Raw genomic sequence first — 15,618 nt, forward strand, 5'->3', positions numbered from 1 at the left:
GGCAACACTCAGACTGGAAACCCTATCTACATGTTTTAACCACCATATACACATGCTCTGGAGCCTCACAACTACAGGAACAATCAAAGAAACCCAGCTTATTGCAGAACTGTTCACTAATTAGGACAAATGCAAGGATAGGTGGGTGGCTAAAGGAACACACTCATGGATGAGGAATCCAGAAAGAATGAACTTATTTGTAAATTTGGCTGGATTGAAGCAAGTGATTAAGGGAGGAGGCAGTTTACCATATGTAATTGATTCTAGAAAAGTGCACCTGTTCTGTTCAGAGTAAGTAATATCAATGGTACAAAGACCACAGTTTTGTTCAAAGGAAGGGATAAAGATGACTGATTTGCCAAGATGTAGACAAATGTCTGAATTGCCATGGCTCATGTGAGTATCTGTATGAAGAGCTCTGCAATTTCTAGAGCATAGCTGAGTGACTAGTTCTGCTCAGTTATCTCCATTGCTTGTGGAGCAGCAAAAAATAAAAAGGGAGAAACGAGCAACCAATTCTTAGATACCAAAGACTTTCACTCTTCTGAAAGCAGTCATCACAAATCCAGGTTCACCCTACTGAAGAAGGTCTGCTTTCTTAAAAGCATTCAGGGTCCTTTCAGGAGGCCCTCTCCCCTGCCCTTGGTTTCAGCAAACAAAATTCAGATTCAGGCTGTGTTGACATGCTGACAGGCCATAGCTCACATTTCCATGACAGTAACAACATACGAAGCTTATGATATATGCAATTACTAGACAGAAAGAAGAAACTGCCCTTGAATATTCTGACAAATATGAGACCAATAAATTTTAATTTCCTGTAAAATGCGTTATTAGTAATATTTCCGATATCCCTTCCCTTCCCTTCCTTTTTTTTTAATGTTGAAGAAAGTAAATCTTCGTATGTGCCACTCTCCTTCAAAAATTGGTCCATGGCTACTGGGTATGTAAAAACGAAGGAACATATAAATAAAATTACTAATGGAGGCCTAAAATATTATCTGTGCATGATACTGGACTCTGCATGCCGAATGTTAAATGTCTGTATTGATGGTTTCAGCAAAATTCATCCTGGGCCTGTGTACCACTGGCTCTCCCAGTAGCGTATACTTGTTCTGGCTCAGGTATGGCACACAACTACACTTCTCACCACACAGTCAAGAATGTAAGCTCTTGAGGGAGGAAAAGTAAAAAACTCATCAGCCTTAAGCTAATTCATATAAACTGTCTGAAGGAGTCTGAAACAGCAAAATGAGTTTATACCAGATCACCACTCTGCTGCAGTGCTTTTGATCTGGAATTATGAGTCTTAAAACTGACTTAAGTGTATTGTCAACACACGTCTTCATTTTATAAAACTAAATAATAGTATTCCTCTCATCTCAGATATTTTGTGGAAGAAATACACAGGCTGTGAGATGTTTTAATATTTTGAAGCCATTAACATAAATGTCCTCTACATAAACATCACCTTCAATCCCATTGAAGCATAACTGTACGAATCAGAAAAATGTGTTGGACTGTCACTTACAGCTCCAGATTTCCTGCAGTTACCTTGCTAGCTCATATGATGTAAGCAGCATAAAGTGTTAGCATGGAATTCTGTGTAGGGTGATCAATCAAAATGATAATTGCAGAAAATTAGATTACAAGCAGCAGTTTACCACCACAGCTAGTAGCAACTCTCATCAGGCTGTTTTTCGTGTATCTGTGCAGGTTGTTGCTTTGCAGACCCCAGGGCAATTAGCTACCACCCTGGCAGTGTGAGGAGAGGAAAATGGTCATTGAAATTCGTAATGTGTCACTTACTGACAGTTTTCTTACATCATATAGCACTGTTACTGACCGCATGCATGAATGGGAAAAAACCTTCAGGTATCTGCTTAGTTCAGCACAAAGAAGAAAGAAGGAAGAAACTCTGTCCTACATTAGGATGCTTTTCTGAGGAAAAGGAATCAGAGGTTCTGTCTGCTCTTCTTCTTGGGCCTGGGACTTGGTGTTGACTGTTTGCCACATGTAGCCAGTGTCACTGCTGTCTGCAGTTCTTAAAACTTCCTTTGCAAGAGTTATGTAAGATGTAACAGTCTTGCCAGTTGAGGTGAAATGTAACATAAAGCAGTCCACTTTAAAGATCTGAAAGGAAATTTTGAACAGCCCTGACAGTATTAGATTGTTTTCTGTCATCTTCCAAATACTCATATCACCACAAGCTAGTTAATGCTGCAGATTTTGAATACATTCAGAAAGTATCATCCACTCTAAAGATTGAGAGCTGAGCCAGATGGCACATCTGACTGCAGTGTATATGAGCCACTGTACTACTACTGGTGTGAAAAGCAGAAATTGAAGCACCAGGGGATGAGAGCAGAAGCTAGTTTACCAGAGATTTCTCTTCCAGCTCTGATCTAAGAAAGTCATCACCATTTATGTGATGTGACTATTGCACACTGATTTGAGTAAACATATGATGCACTTGCTCTGCTATCATTTGTTATAAATTCCATGGCAGATAAAAAGCAGAGTGAAGTAAGGACCTTGAATAAAATGGAACAAAATGGAAGTAGCATGTTGAAATGCTATGTGATTTCTTTAACACACGCACGCATTCAGGAGTTCCTTCTACACTTGGAATTCAATGTGCATGAGTCAGCTATCTGATATCAGTAATTACAGCTATAAATGCACAGCTATTACGTACTCATCTTGTGTAGCTTGGGAGTAGTCTATTCTACCATGAACAAAAAGGCCCAGAGTAGACACTAAAGGTTTGTAACCATTCTGAAGCAGGGAGCAGGCACAGCCACCTGTCATGACCTGGCCTTGGGTCATGCAGCAGGGATACGGCCCCAGCACTCTGCTCCCTGAGAAGAGCTGAGGCCCCTGGAGAAGAGATGTTCCCCTGAATGCAGCAGTGTTGCAGATGAGGTTCTCCCAACCCCCATTTTCTTGAGCAGGAAATCTTTGCATGTCCTCCCAGCTTCTTTTCCGCATTCATACATCTACACTGATTATAGCCTTCCTCACTGTCCTTTTCCTCAGTACCTTCCTGAGGCCTGAAAAACTTAAACATGGGAAGTACATGATGTCGAGGGCATCAACAACTTGGACTTTTGGCCTTCTCAGTGTTGATGGGGGTGCCTGGGTGGACGCTGCAGTAACAGTGCTTGTGTGGTCCCACTCAGGGCGTATGCGTCGCTTGGTAGCTAGCACAAAAGTTTTATGTGACAAGTAGTACTTGGAGCTCACATGTGATGAATGAGTGCAACTTGGAGAAGCAAAACATGAAGCATGGAAGTGAGCACACCCCAGACAGTGGCCCTTCGGTCCAGGCTGCCAGAGTCAGCTGCAAACGGCCGGCTGGCCGCAGAGGCAAAGTCCCTCCTGCCAAAAATGGGCCAACAGGTGCTGTTACATTTCAGTGCACCACCATGGCCTCGCACATCAAAGCAGCACACAGCACTTCATGACCCCCCACAGCCGCGTATCCTGCGGACCCGGGACTCTCAGCCATCAGCCGCTCATCCGCCGTGCCCCGGCGTACCCCGAAAAACCTCCTGCATTCGCAAACACAGGGCAAGGCGCGGCCAACGACGAGGGGAGGCAACCAGGACCACGGGCCTCCCCCCGCAAGCGGGGCGGGTTGAACTCGCAGGGCGCCCACCGACCCGCCTCAGTCCCCAGGGTGGGCGGGAGGAGCCGGCTAGCGGGCGGGGCCTGAACCGCGGCCCTCCGCGCCGCGCCGCGTCGCACCGCCACACACCGGCGCTGGAGGTGAGAGAGCTGTGCCGCTGCAGTTCTGGCGGGCCGGGGGCAGCGGGGGCGACAGCCCGGTCCCCTGCTCTGGCCTCGGGGGGATCGAGGGGGCGGTGCAGGCGAGGGAAGGCCTCCGGCGGGCGGGAGGCGCCTCGCTGGAGGCCGTCACAGGCTGGCCGCGGGTTGCGCCGGGTGCGGCGGGTACCTCCGAACGCGCAGTGCCTCCGTGCGCACCGGCCGGGCTTTCCCCGCTGTGGGGTGGGCGGCCTCGCCGCGGGCGTGGGGGGCTTTGTCGCGTTTGGCCGGTTTTCCCCTGATTTCATTTTTAGAGCTGTGGAGCCCCTGGGTGCAGGTCTGTGGGGGACCGGGCGGCGCGGGACTTGGGGGTAGGCGGGGAGCGCTCGGAGCCGGGTGCCTGTCCCCCACTGGGGAGCTTCACCTGCTCCGGAGGAGGCCGAGCCGGCTGCAGCCTGAAAGATTGACGGGAAACGCGTCTCGGTTCTGGGGGGCTTGTGCTTGGTTTGGGGAGATTTTTCTGTGAACTTCCACGGACTTTCAAGCCTCTTAATTGTGGGATTTTCGCTTTTTAAGGTGTGTGTGGGGGGGAGAGAGTGGGAAGGAAAGAGCAACAGCGTGTGAGGGGTAGGTTTCTGCATGCCTTAATGCCTTAGGCGCTGGTTATTCCGGCATTAAACTGTTGTGATTGAGGGAGTTCATTCAGGTGCGCGCAGCCCATCCCTGTGGCGGTCCGGCCGGGCTCCGTGGGGCGACCCATCGCTGGTGCTGCCGCTGCTGACTGTGGGAGGGCAGGTGTGAGCTGAGCCGCTGCTGTTCAAAATGCGCATCTTTCTGAACAGTGTCCACAGCAGCACAATTTAAATAAGAAACTTATCTCTTGGTACCATACAGTGGCTTTCCTAGAGTAGCAGTGTTTCCGATACACTGCTTAGGTGATCAGAGGGGTTTTGATTTGTGGTTTGGTTTGGTTTTTTTTCACTTGGGTTTTTTTCACTCCCCTCCTTTTCTTTTTAATGCTGCTTCTTTAAAACAAAGCTATGGTACGTGCTGTTGCTTTAGGAAAACTTTGTGCGGATGTTACGTTAAGTCTCCCAAAGGAAATGTAAATATACTTGTTTCATGTTGCTTCTAAAAGGATGTTGCTTAAGGTGAAGAAACAGTTGTTTTGTTCCTTCTGCTTTGTTAGAGAGTACGTATTCATGTAAATGTTTTGAGCTAACATTTGGATAATATAAGGTGGAGGAGGGCTCAGATAAAAATTTATACCACGGAAACTCTTCTTAAAATGAACCTAACATAAGGAGCATGGGCAGTCTGGGAATTAGTAAATGTATATTGTAGCAGCCACTGGCTTTTTTATGTCTCCATGTAAATTTATAGGATGTTTATCCCATGGTTTATTATGGTAGAGATACTTTTTAATAAAGTTCATTAAATGGTCACTCAAAGTTCTTTTATCTTCAAAGCAGAGAATACATAGTCTGATGAATACCTAATGTAGCTGTTACTCTGACTCTTCCAGAACGTAAAAAAACATAAATAATTCTTAATTTGACATGTCTCTTTCTCCACCCAGATACTTTCTCCCATCCTTAATGTACTTTTTTGCCTTGTAGCCGTCTCACAATTGATTCATGAAAACCAGAATTGAACACAAATACTAAAATCTGGTTTGCTTCTAAAGGTCAGTTTCTGGTAATTAATATGTTGAGGGGAAAATAAAACATAATTGCAAAAATGTGGCCCTTCACTCTTTCTGTTTTACTGTATTTCATCTATTTCTTGGATTCTTCCCCTCCCCCACTAGGTAAAACAGGGAGTGGAAAGTCGTATTCTAAGTTTAGGAATTGATCCTTAAACCATTAGAAACAGCAGGAGGTTTCTTTAACTGAGTTGGGTTGATTCTAGTTTAGGGCTATTAATAATCTTTAGTTATTTGCTTTTAGGGTTTGTTTTTTTTTTAAGTTATTAAAATTATATTAAATTATTTTAAGTTAGGCCTTTTTTAAGTTGTTTTACTTATTAGGTCTTCTTGATATTGGGAGAATCGAAACACATGTCTAAAAATAAGTGTATGCTTACGTGGTTGGCTGTAATAGCGTGTGTTTGTGGAATGGCCTTGATTTTTTTTTTTTCTTTTTTTTCTCAGTTTTGTTTCTCATCTATCCTGTAGGTAGCTAAGGGATTTCTTTTTTCACTTTTGACATAAGCACAGTAGGCTAGAAACTGTAAAAAACGTACTTTATCTGAGGTTGAAAACATGCTTAGTGATTGTTGCAGCTCCATGTGTACAGTGTCCACTGTGTGTTTATGGTCTGTGTAACTAAGGCACGTTAAGTGTGTTGGTGTTCCTGGCCACTTTAGCTTAGAAGCTGGCAACAGCCTTTTCTTATGACCTGGGAACCTGTTCGTGCGGTACTGCCTGCCCTTTTCCCCCTAGCTCCTTTTTAATTTTAAGGGAAGATAAGAGCTGGCACAGCTCCTGTGCAGTTTTCAGCACCCTGCAGGATACTATGCTGTGCTAACAATTGCTGACAACCTGCCTAAACATTTGTTGTGTACAATGATCACAGAATATATACTTGGTGTTGCAGTTTTGTTACTTTGGCTATTTGATCTCCTCCTATGACAAGGTGACCTGTTTAGTGGATGAGGGAAAGGCTATGGATGTTGTTTACCTGGACTTCAGTAAGGCCTTTGACGCTGTTTCCCACAGCATTCTCCTGGGAAGACTGGCTGCTCGTGGCTTGGACAAGCATGCTTTGCTGGGTGAAAAACTGCCTGAATGGCTGAGCGCAAAGAATGATGGTGAATGGAGTTAAATCCAGTTGGCAGACAGTCACAACTGGTGTTCCCCAGGGCTCAGTACTGGACCCAGTTCTGTTTAATGTCTTTATCAGTGATCTGCAGAAGAGGATCGAGTGCACCCTCAGGAATTTTACAGATGACACCAATTTGGCTGGAGTGTTGATCTGCTGGAGGGTAGAAAGGCTCTGCAGAGGGATCTGGACAGGCTGGATCAATGGGCTGTGGCCAGTGGTGTGAGGTTCAGCAAGGCTTAGTGCTGGATCCTGCACTTGGGTCCAACAGCATCCTGCCTTGTATCAGATACAATGCGGCCAGCAAGACCAGGGAAGCAATCGTTCCCCTGTACTTGGCACTGGTGAGATCACACCTTGAATACTGTATTCAGTTTCGGGCCTGTCACTACAAGAAAGACATTGAGCTGCAGGAGTGCATCCAAAGAAGGGCAGTGAAGCTGGTGAAGGGTCTAGAGTACAAGTCTCATGAGGAGCAGCTGAGGGAAGTGGGGTTTTTTAGTCTGGAGAGAAGGAGGTTCAGGGGAGACCTTATTGTTCTCTACAACTGCTTGAAAGGAGATTGCAGCAAGGTGGAGTGTCTGTCTGTTCTCCCCAGAGACAAGTGATAGAACAAGAGGAAATGGCTTCAAGTTGAGCCAGGGGAGGTTTAGGTTAGATATTAGGAAAAATTTCTTTGCTGAAAGGGTTTTCAAGCATTGGAACTGGCTGCACAGGAAAGTGAGTCACCATCCCCGGAGATACTTGAGGGCATGTAGATGTGGCACTTAAGGACATGGTTTAATGGTGGACTTGGTAGTGCTAGGTTAACAGCTGGACTCAACGATCTCAAAGGTCTTTTCCAACCTAAGCTATTCTGTAATTCTGTGATTCTACTACTGGTAATTATATGGCACTATAGTTGAAATTTCTATATTGTAGAAGCTAAAAACCAAACTTTACTAATCAGGCAAAATAAAATGTGCACTTAGAAGCATATATAGATGAGCAGTTTGTTCTACGTTGTAGTGTTCAAACCCCCATATTGTTTAGGACTGAACAGCAAACTGCACAAGTTAAATGCAATTAAATGCTTTTTTAAATGAAGTTTTACTAACATTGCTAGGCAGGGATTGGAAAGTCATTATCCCTGCCATCCGGTGTTAGGTACAGCTTGGACCATTCTTCATCTTCTAGGTGTAATTTGTGTTTGAATCAATTTTGTACTATATCTGCTTGTTGTGGCCCCACACCACTGATACTCTGAATTTTATTTTCCCTAAATAGATCAAGTGTCTGACTTGTCATTGTAGATTCCTGCTGTGGTTATGAGGTCATGTGCCTTGTCTTATTCTTTACGTTTTTACCGTCCAGAAAGAACTTTGTTTCCTTATATGTGAGGGAGAAACTTCGAGTCCTCAGTGAAGGAGGAAATGCCACTCAGTGAGCTGGAAATGCCATCTTGTGCCTTCCTTCTTCATTCTCCAGCTGTGAACTAGCAAACTGTATCAGCCTGTTGTGAGGTACAATATCTACCATTTTACTGTTTTTTTTTCTCCTTGCTATAAAACTAGCTGTTTTATTTGGGATCAGCAAAGTAGGGAGCAGTTATAGGTGTTGCAAGTGCCTTGTATATTTTCACCATTGTCCAGATGTGCTTATGTTGTGTATTTTGAAGTATGAGATTTTGAATAACTAAAAGTAATAGTAAGCTTAACATTAGTTTCTTCAGTATGTCAAGGCTATGATCTGCATCATAGTCAAGAAGTAAGTTACTTGTAAAATTCTTTGTGGTGCTGTGTATGTGCATAGTCATAGGATGCTTCTGTGGTAAGGGAGGTGCTGAATGATGGCCATTTGATTAACTGTGCTCATTTTTATTGCTAGCTGTTTTAGCTCAAAATTCATGTCTTTTGTGACTGCATGCCACCTGGCAAGCCGCTTGTGTTTGATACGCTTTGGTTTTATGTGATGCTTGTTACTGCAGGGAACTGTAAATAGTGGTATACCTTTTAAAATGTCTCACTGAGGCCAGGGAACACCCATATTGCACACCCTGGAGCTAAGACACAGAGGCTGAAAGATTCATCCAATGCTGTGTAAGAAGTATGTGTCTTCAGGTCATGGCCCAGTGTTAAGGTTATTTTAATCTTCTCTCAGTGGAGACCAATTCACTGTGAATCATAGAGCTCATCCTATGAAAAAAGGTGTGGGGGATCTGTAGTTGGGTTCTGCTTGGCTCATTTTGTCACTGTCCAAACTTACTGAGTGACAGTTTTCTAGCACGCGAATATATCAATTTGAAAGCCTATCTTGATGTCCTTTGACTAGAGATAATAGTTTATGATCAGAATTATATTAAGTGCAATGGACACAAATACAAAGATAGTTCAGTTACACAAATACTTTAAAAATTGAATACCATTAAATAGTAGAAATATTGCTGTAATTTACAAATAGAGTTATTAAATCTTCTTTACAACTCCAGAAACATACTTATGCCATTTGAACTGAAGGAAACTGCTAACACTGAAGTTTATAGCTTGATGAGCAATGTAGTTTAATGGGATGTTGCCTTCATCACCAAAGCCGACTTTAAAATACTACAACTGTTACGGTAGTTTTCCACTATTTTGGCTGTGATTGCCAAGCTGTTGGTGAGGCTTTGTAATAACATCTGATCACTGAACTGATCTGAGTTAAAAATAACTTCACAAGAACAAAAGAAATTGATGTGGTGAGCAGCTGTTTTTCAACTGACTCTTTAACTGGCGCAATTTGCTGGTGCAACCATTTGTGGGGTTGTATGTGGGGATGTGTAAACAGCAGTGGAGAGATGGAAAAGAAGTGGAATTAGTAGAGTGAGACATGTTAGTTTCTTTTGCTCTTGAGAACATATGTGAAATTGTTATTGGTAGTCCTGTAATTTGGTTGAGAGAGGAACTTGTTGCTTGGTTGCAACAGCTTTTGCCCCCACCATGTCCCCAGTCTGCATCATAGTCTAATATCACTTTCTGTGCCCATTTAGGCTTTTTCGCTTGTTGCTGCAAGCTATAGCTTAGAAAAGCCTGTGGTTAGACCTGTGTCTGCAGAGGAGTGAACCGGCTGTATTCTCCTTGTGCTGTTTTGTACCCAGAACTTCCCACCTCTCTCTGTCTGGGGAAGTAATTTGTTTTTTTCTCCTGCTGAGTTTGTTTTCACAGGAAGTTCTTGGCCTGGATATCACCGTGAGTCACCGAAATGTCAGAGGATACATCCATGCAGCCAAATGATAGCTTGATTGTAGCAGGGGTTTGCCTGTCAGTCTCCCGGTCTCAGCATAGCTAGTTGCAGCGGCAGCAACTGGGGGAGCAGGGAGGTACCAAGAGTGGCAAGCTGGTGGGAGCCCAGAACTGTGTTGGAGCTAGTAGCCTGTGCTGGCCTCTGTCCTGTTAGTTTGCTGACTGGAGTGTTTAGAAAGGTGCCAGAATGGCACTTGCATTTATGTGTTTACAGTTACGTAAACTCTTGCGAAGTCTCCTGCCATTAGCCACAAGACCATGACATCCAGTAAGCGTTTTCTCTTGGATTCATTACAAACTGTTGTTTCTTCTCCGAATCTCAGGTTGATTTTTTTTTTTTTTTTTTTTTTTTAGTTCATGAAGAGGATTAGCTGCATGAGATAGCATGTCTTAAACTCTGATTTGTTTATTAGTGATGATTTTTGAGGCAACAGTAGTGTCAAAATCTGTGTGTCAAATGTTTTGGTTTTGGTGGCTTGGTTTGGTTTTTTTGTTAGCTTACCAAAGGTTTAAGCTGGTCTCTGAGTGATTTGGAGGTGTCCTATGTTCAGCTGTATCAGTCATTTTTCTCCTTCTTAGTAGCTGGTGCAGTGCTGTGTTTTCTACTTTAGATTCATTCAGCCCGTGATGTCAGGCTCCATCTCTTGTAACAGTCTTTCCAGGCAGGAGAGATGGTGTTCTGGAGCTTGCTCCTGTTGCATAACCTGGGCAATAGTGTCCATTGTTAAGTCCACCCCTCGATCACGAGCCCATCTACATGTTGCATTTCTGCCTTGATGGCCTGAGGTGTCGTGGTATGACTTTATTCTCCGATGATGGTCATAACAGCACATATTTTCTTTTCAAAACACAGAGTGGTGGAGATGGTCATCTAGCTGAGAATAAAGTCATGTTCCTCAGTGGCCCTACTCTTGGGTACATGAGCATCTACGTGGCGTACCTTCACCACCAGGTTCTATAGAGAGGACTTACAGTCAGACTGTAATTTGGGATGTGCATTCTCCAGAACCCCACACCACCTAAGAAAGATTGTGCTTCTTTCTTATCCCACTAGGGCATCCCACAAGTGTCAGCAGCTATTTATTTCGTGGTTACTTTCTTGTTTTTATCACGTGACCTGGAAGAAGAATGATTTCAAATGGGGCCCTGAGCAACAACAAGGCTTTGAACAACTAAAAACATCGGTGTGTTATCAGCACCGTTCTCAGGCTGAAGTAGAAAACACAGCGCTGCACCAGCTACTAAGGAGAAAATGACTGCTACAGCTGAACACAGGACAGGGGGACAGTTTGTAATCTGTAATCTGTTGCTTTATGAAATTTGGGAAATATGTTTTCTTTGGGTTTGGGGTTTGGTGGTTTGTTTTGGGGTTTTTTTTTGGTCGGGTTTGGGGTTTTTGTTTTGTTGTTTGCTTTTTTTTTCCCCCTTACAAACTCAGTTGTTGGTAAGCCATCCTGAGCACTCAAGGCACAGATAAACAGGGAGCAGCCAAGTTTTTGAGTAGTGTAAAAATCCCTTGCAACCACCACTGCTGCCTTGTCTTCAATTAAAAGATTAATGAAAATATTTCTTTTGGGTCAAGATAGCAGTTTTGGTGGTTTGTACCTTCCCTAAACCAAGCTGTAAAATTGTAGGACTATTAAAAAGGAGTTCGGAAATTCATGAGCTTCCTGTTATGACTACGTATGAAAATCTTCAGAGGATGATTGAACTAAATGGAAAGATTGTTGGATTCCCTGGATATTGCAAAGATGACTTTCTATCCTAAAGGTTCTGCAGATGTTCTTCCGTTTCTACCTATTTAAACTCTTGTTTTAATGTGTCATGAATCAAGGCTTTTTGCCTGAGAGCAATGTGGTGTTTGTATGAGGCCATGCCTAGGTTTACAGTGTGGCAGTTAGCACTATAGGGCTTGTTGGTGCTTCCTCGTCAGTAGGAAGGTGTGCACGTGCAGTGGTATGTGGTAGGCTTGTCTGCCAATCATTTATAATACTAGGACAGTGCCTTTTTTTAACCTCTGGAAAAGAACCAAAACCATCTCAGATAACAACACTGAACTTTATTTTCAGTAGTGCTATCTGAGTTAAGGTTTTTTGGTCACTTTAAAGTTACTTCAGTATCATGTTTGACATTCAGAGCTCCAGTAACTGATATGTCACGTGTCATGGACCTTTGTCTTTAGCGTGTGCTTCTCTTGTTGTAATGTCTTACAAACTTGAGAAGGCTTGTGTAATGATCTGATTCAATATACAAATATTTTTTTAATGCATAATTCTAAAAAAAAATAAAAGGCAATAAACAATCCTGTTCAGCCTTCTTTCTCCAGTATGTCTGCTGGACATAGGAGAGGTTTATCTGAGGATGGAGGGGTGAAAATGTGCCTTCTTGGCTAATGGAGAGGTTTCAATGCAGTGGCAGAGGAGCTGGTACTTTAGTTGTTTATTCCCCACTGAACCTTGTGCACACTTTGAGGAAGAGAAACTTTCACATTCAGAGTAGTAGTGGAAGCTGCTGGGAGGGAAGAGAGATGTCCCATCATGTTCAGTCGCTTTAAGCATGGAAACAAAGGAAGTATTATGAAGAGGTTCTTGGCTAGGAAACAGAAAACCTTTTCATGGGAGTCCACAGCTTCTGGTTTTGTTTTTAATACAAACATGATGATGTAACAAGTCATTTTGTTAAATAATGATACTTGTACATTTCATGTTATTAGGTTTTGTTTACGCTATAAACCTTTTGCCAGCTATTCACAGATCACTATAGTAGGACACTGCAGTATTGCAAATGGAAAGAACATTATAATAGCGATAGGACAAGAAGTAATGGGTTTAAACTTAAACAGGGAAGTTCAGGTTAGATGTAAGGAAGAAGTTCTTTACAGTGAGGGTGGTGAGGCACTGGAACAGGTTGCCCAGAGAAGTAGTAAATGCTCCATCCCTGGCACTGTTCAGGGCCAGGTTGAACAGAGCGTTGGGTGACATGGTCTAGTGTGAGGTGTCCCTGCCCCTGGCAGGGGGATTGAAACTAGATAATCTTAAGGTCCTTTCCAACTCTAACTGTTCTATGATCCTATGATTCTATTATGTGGCAATAAAAATCTAAATTGGAACCTTACTTTGAGGTTTCACCAGTCTTTATGCCAGAAATATTTTGAAAATACTGGGAATGTAAGGGTAAGGGATCATAGTCTTTCATGATCATGGATAAGGATCATAGTCTTTCATGATCACTTTTTCTCTGGTTGTTAGACTCCTGCTGAAATGTGTGGTTGTGTTCCTGGGACTGCTTTAATCTTCAGTCATGTCATATGGTGATTCCTAGTACATGCAGAAAGCAGAGATGACATTGTAGAAGAGGCAGTTTGACATCTGATTTTAAAGGAGAAAAACACACATAGAATATTATTGCTTGATGTGCAAATAGTGGAATCTAAGTACAAGGTATTAAAAGTACCTAAAATTAAAACACGTATACCTGTGTAATTTTAAGATGCCTCTTTAAATTCTGCCATAACTAGATGAAACAATGAATCAGGAAAAAGTTTTAGAGATCCTGATTCAGAGAAGGAAGACTTTCAGAGCTCTTCAATAAAATAATCTATAGTAATTCAGAAGGACCTCTTAAATGGCAATGTGAATAGCAAATTGCTTTTGTTTCATTCGTATAGGAATATTTGCTAAAATGTTCGCTGTGAAATTAACATTTTGTTGTTTGTTTAAGAGCCAGGACTAAAGAATGAACAGCTTATAACTATGAACATTTAGGTTACAATGGTTCATGTACTGCTTCACATCTGAAATATATTCTGAAGGATGTTTTATTCATAGAATCGTTAGCGTTGGAAGGGACCTCTAGAGATCATCTAGTCCAACCCCCCCGCCAAGTCAGGGCCACACGGTTTTAAAAAAGAAACTCCAACAGTTGAAGGAGTGTCCTATTTGTAAGCTGTCAGAACTTTAAGTCTTGGAGTATTGTAAACTGTCATCTTTGCTCAGCCCCAAACTCTTTTGTCTGGCATTATGTAGAACTTGGGCAGCTAACTCTGACCTGTCTGTGAAGACATATTTTAACTGTCTACATTTCTCATGCAAAATAGCTAAGAAACATACCAGTTCCTAGCTAGGCTGGATATTTTGTAAGGCTGTCCCATGACTTTGTTTAGGGTTTACAAGGTTGCTTCTCTTTCTTTAGAGATCGTACCAGTTTTTGTTGTGTGTTGGTGTATACCTAGGTGTGACTTTGGTCATGTGCTTTGCATACACTGACGTTGCTGTCTGAAGTGTTGAAGCAGACAGACAGACTCCACCCAGGACTGTCTGTGTTATTTGACTGGCTGTTTGTAGCAGAGTAGCAAAACCGGAGGTTTTGAGCAGCTAATGAATACTTTGTGTCACCTGCAGCATATACAGCCTGCAATGAAGGCAGTGTTTCCATCATTTCTGTCTCTTTATCTCAGCAGTCTAGGTTATTATTATGATGTGTGCACAAGCCTTCCTGTTGTGCTGTAATTAGCCGAGAGTGAATATGCAAAGCTTAAGGGTAACAGAAGAAACACATTTGGAACTACTCTTAAGAAATACTGATTTTCAGATTGACATTATTTCCTTCTATTAGCAGCTGAACTGATCAATTAACTTCCTCTTTCCAATAGCAATCCAGTAAGTCATTGTACTAATTATTCCTTTGCTAATTATTACTCTCACTTTTTTTCCTTTTCTGTATAGGCTTGGTTGTAAAGGGGGGTCTGTAACATGCGCTTCTGTCTCTCAGTTTTTAAAGATACTGTGCTTAGTATCTTTAAGCACTAGGTAGAGGGAGAGCTGATTGTGTTGTAAGATCAATGTATGTTGCAACACCAAAAAGGAAATTATCTCTGTGTTTCAGCAATGTACATTAATAACATTTTCTTACTATATAAATGGTTAGAAATGTTGTTTAGAAAGGAAAAGAGAGCCAAGGCTTGCTTTGTCTGTGGGGGCTTCAGTTTCCAGATTTAGCTGGATTTCTTTGGGATCTGAACTCTATTGTAGTAAAGCCCAGAGTATGTCTCGCATGATACTGACTTCTAAGTTTATTTTGACAAGTCTTTTCAATGTTTAAACATACCCAGCTTCTTTCTGCTTCATGTCCTTTATGTCACAGAGTTGACAAGAACTTTACAGGGTGGAAAATGAATTTGAGGTTGACATTTCAAGCTGACTGTCAGAGAGCAGCACCCTTTCTACCTTCATTTCTCCAGAGAAAAACTTGCCTAAGGATCCCTACAAGTAGTTGTGTGCTGGAGAACTAATCTTTTTACCTGCTCAAGAAACATCACTGTAGTTTAAGTACATTTGTGATCAGACTGTGCTGTTGCAGCACCAAAGCAGTTATGCATCATGGGAGTATCCTATCTCATATTTTTGGTGCTTGAATTTATTTACCCGTGATGTAAGAATGACAATTTAACAGCTGTCTGACCTTATGTGGAGGTCAATCATTAACTAGTAAGCAGCCATGAACATCTGCACAATTACTAAGTGCAGTTACCTTTAGCACTCACCTTGACTCCTCCTAATTTGTGCATACACATTGCAGAGACTACCTGTCATTCAGAATTGCCCTTTGCGTCTCACGTCTTGAATCGTGGTTCAAGTTTGGTATGAAGTGACAATCTGCAACCACAGAATGTTGAAACCTAATCAAGACACTTTCATGCGGTCCCCTTGTTCGTGTTCCCTTTGTTAGTTTGCTGGAGAGGCTTCTCATCCACAGTCTCTCCCTCTGAC

The 15,618-nt window shown here is 42.5% G+C and overlaps 1 protein-coding gene across 1 annotated transcript in view; it reads left to right on the forward strand.

The window, feature by feature from the left end:
- Nucleotides 1–3,681: 3,681 nt before the first annotated feature.
- Nucleotides 3,682–15,618, forward strand: part of PIP5K1B (phosphatidylinositol-4-phosphate 5-kinase type 1 beta) — a 102,859-nt gene continuing 90,922 nt past the window's right edge. The window contains exon 1 of the mRNA XM_030512242.1: nucleotides 3,682–3,771. The gene's annotated coding sequence lies outside the window, so the exon portion shown is untranslated. The remainder of the gene's footprint in view (nucleotides 3,772–15,618) is intronic.

This window comes from Strigops habroptila, chromosome Z (genome assembly GCF_004027225.2).
Source record: "Strigops habroptila isolate Jane chromosome Z, bStrHab1.2.pri, whole genome shotgun sequence".
Lineage (NCBI taxonomy): Eukaryota > Metazoa > Chordata > Aves > Psittaciformes > Psittacidae > Strigops > Strigops habroptila.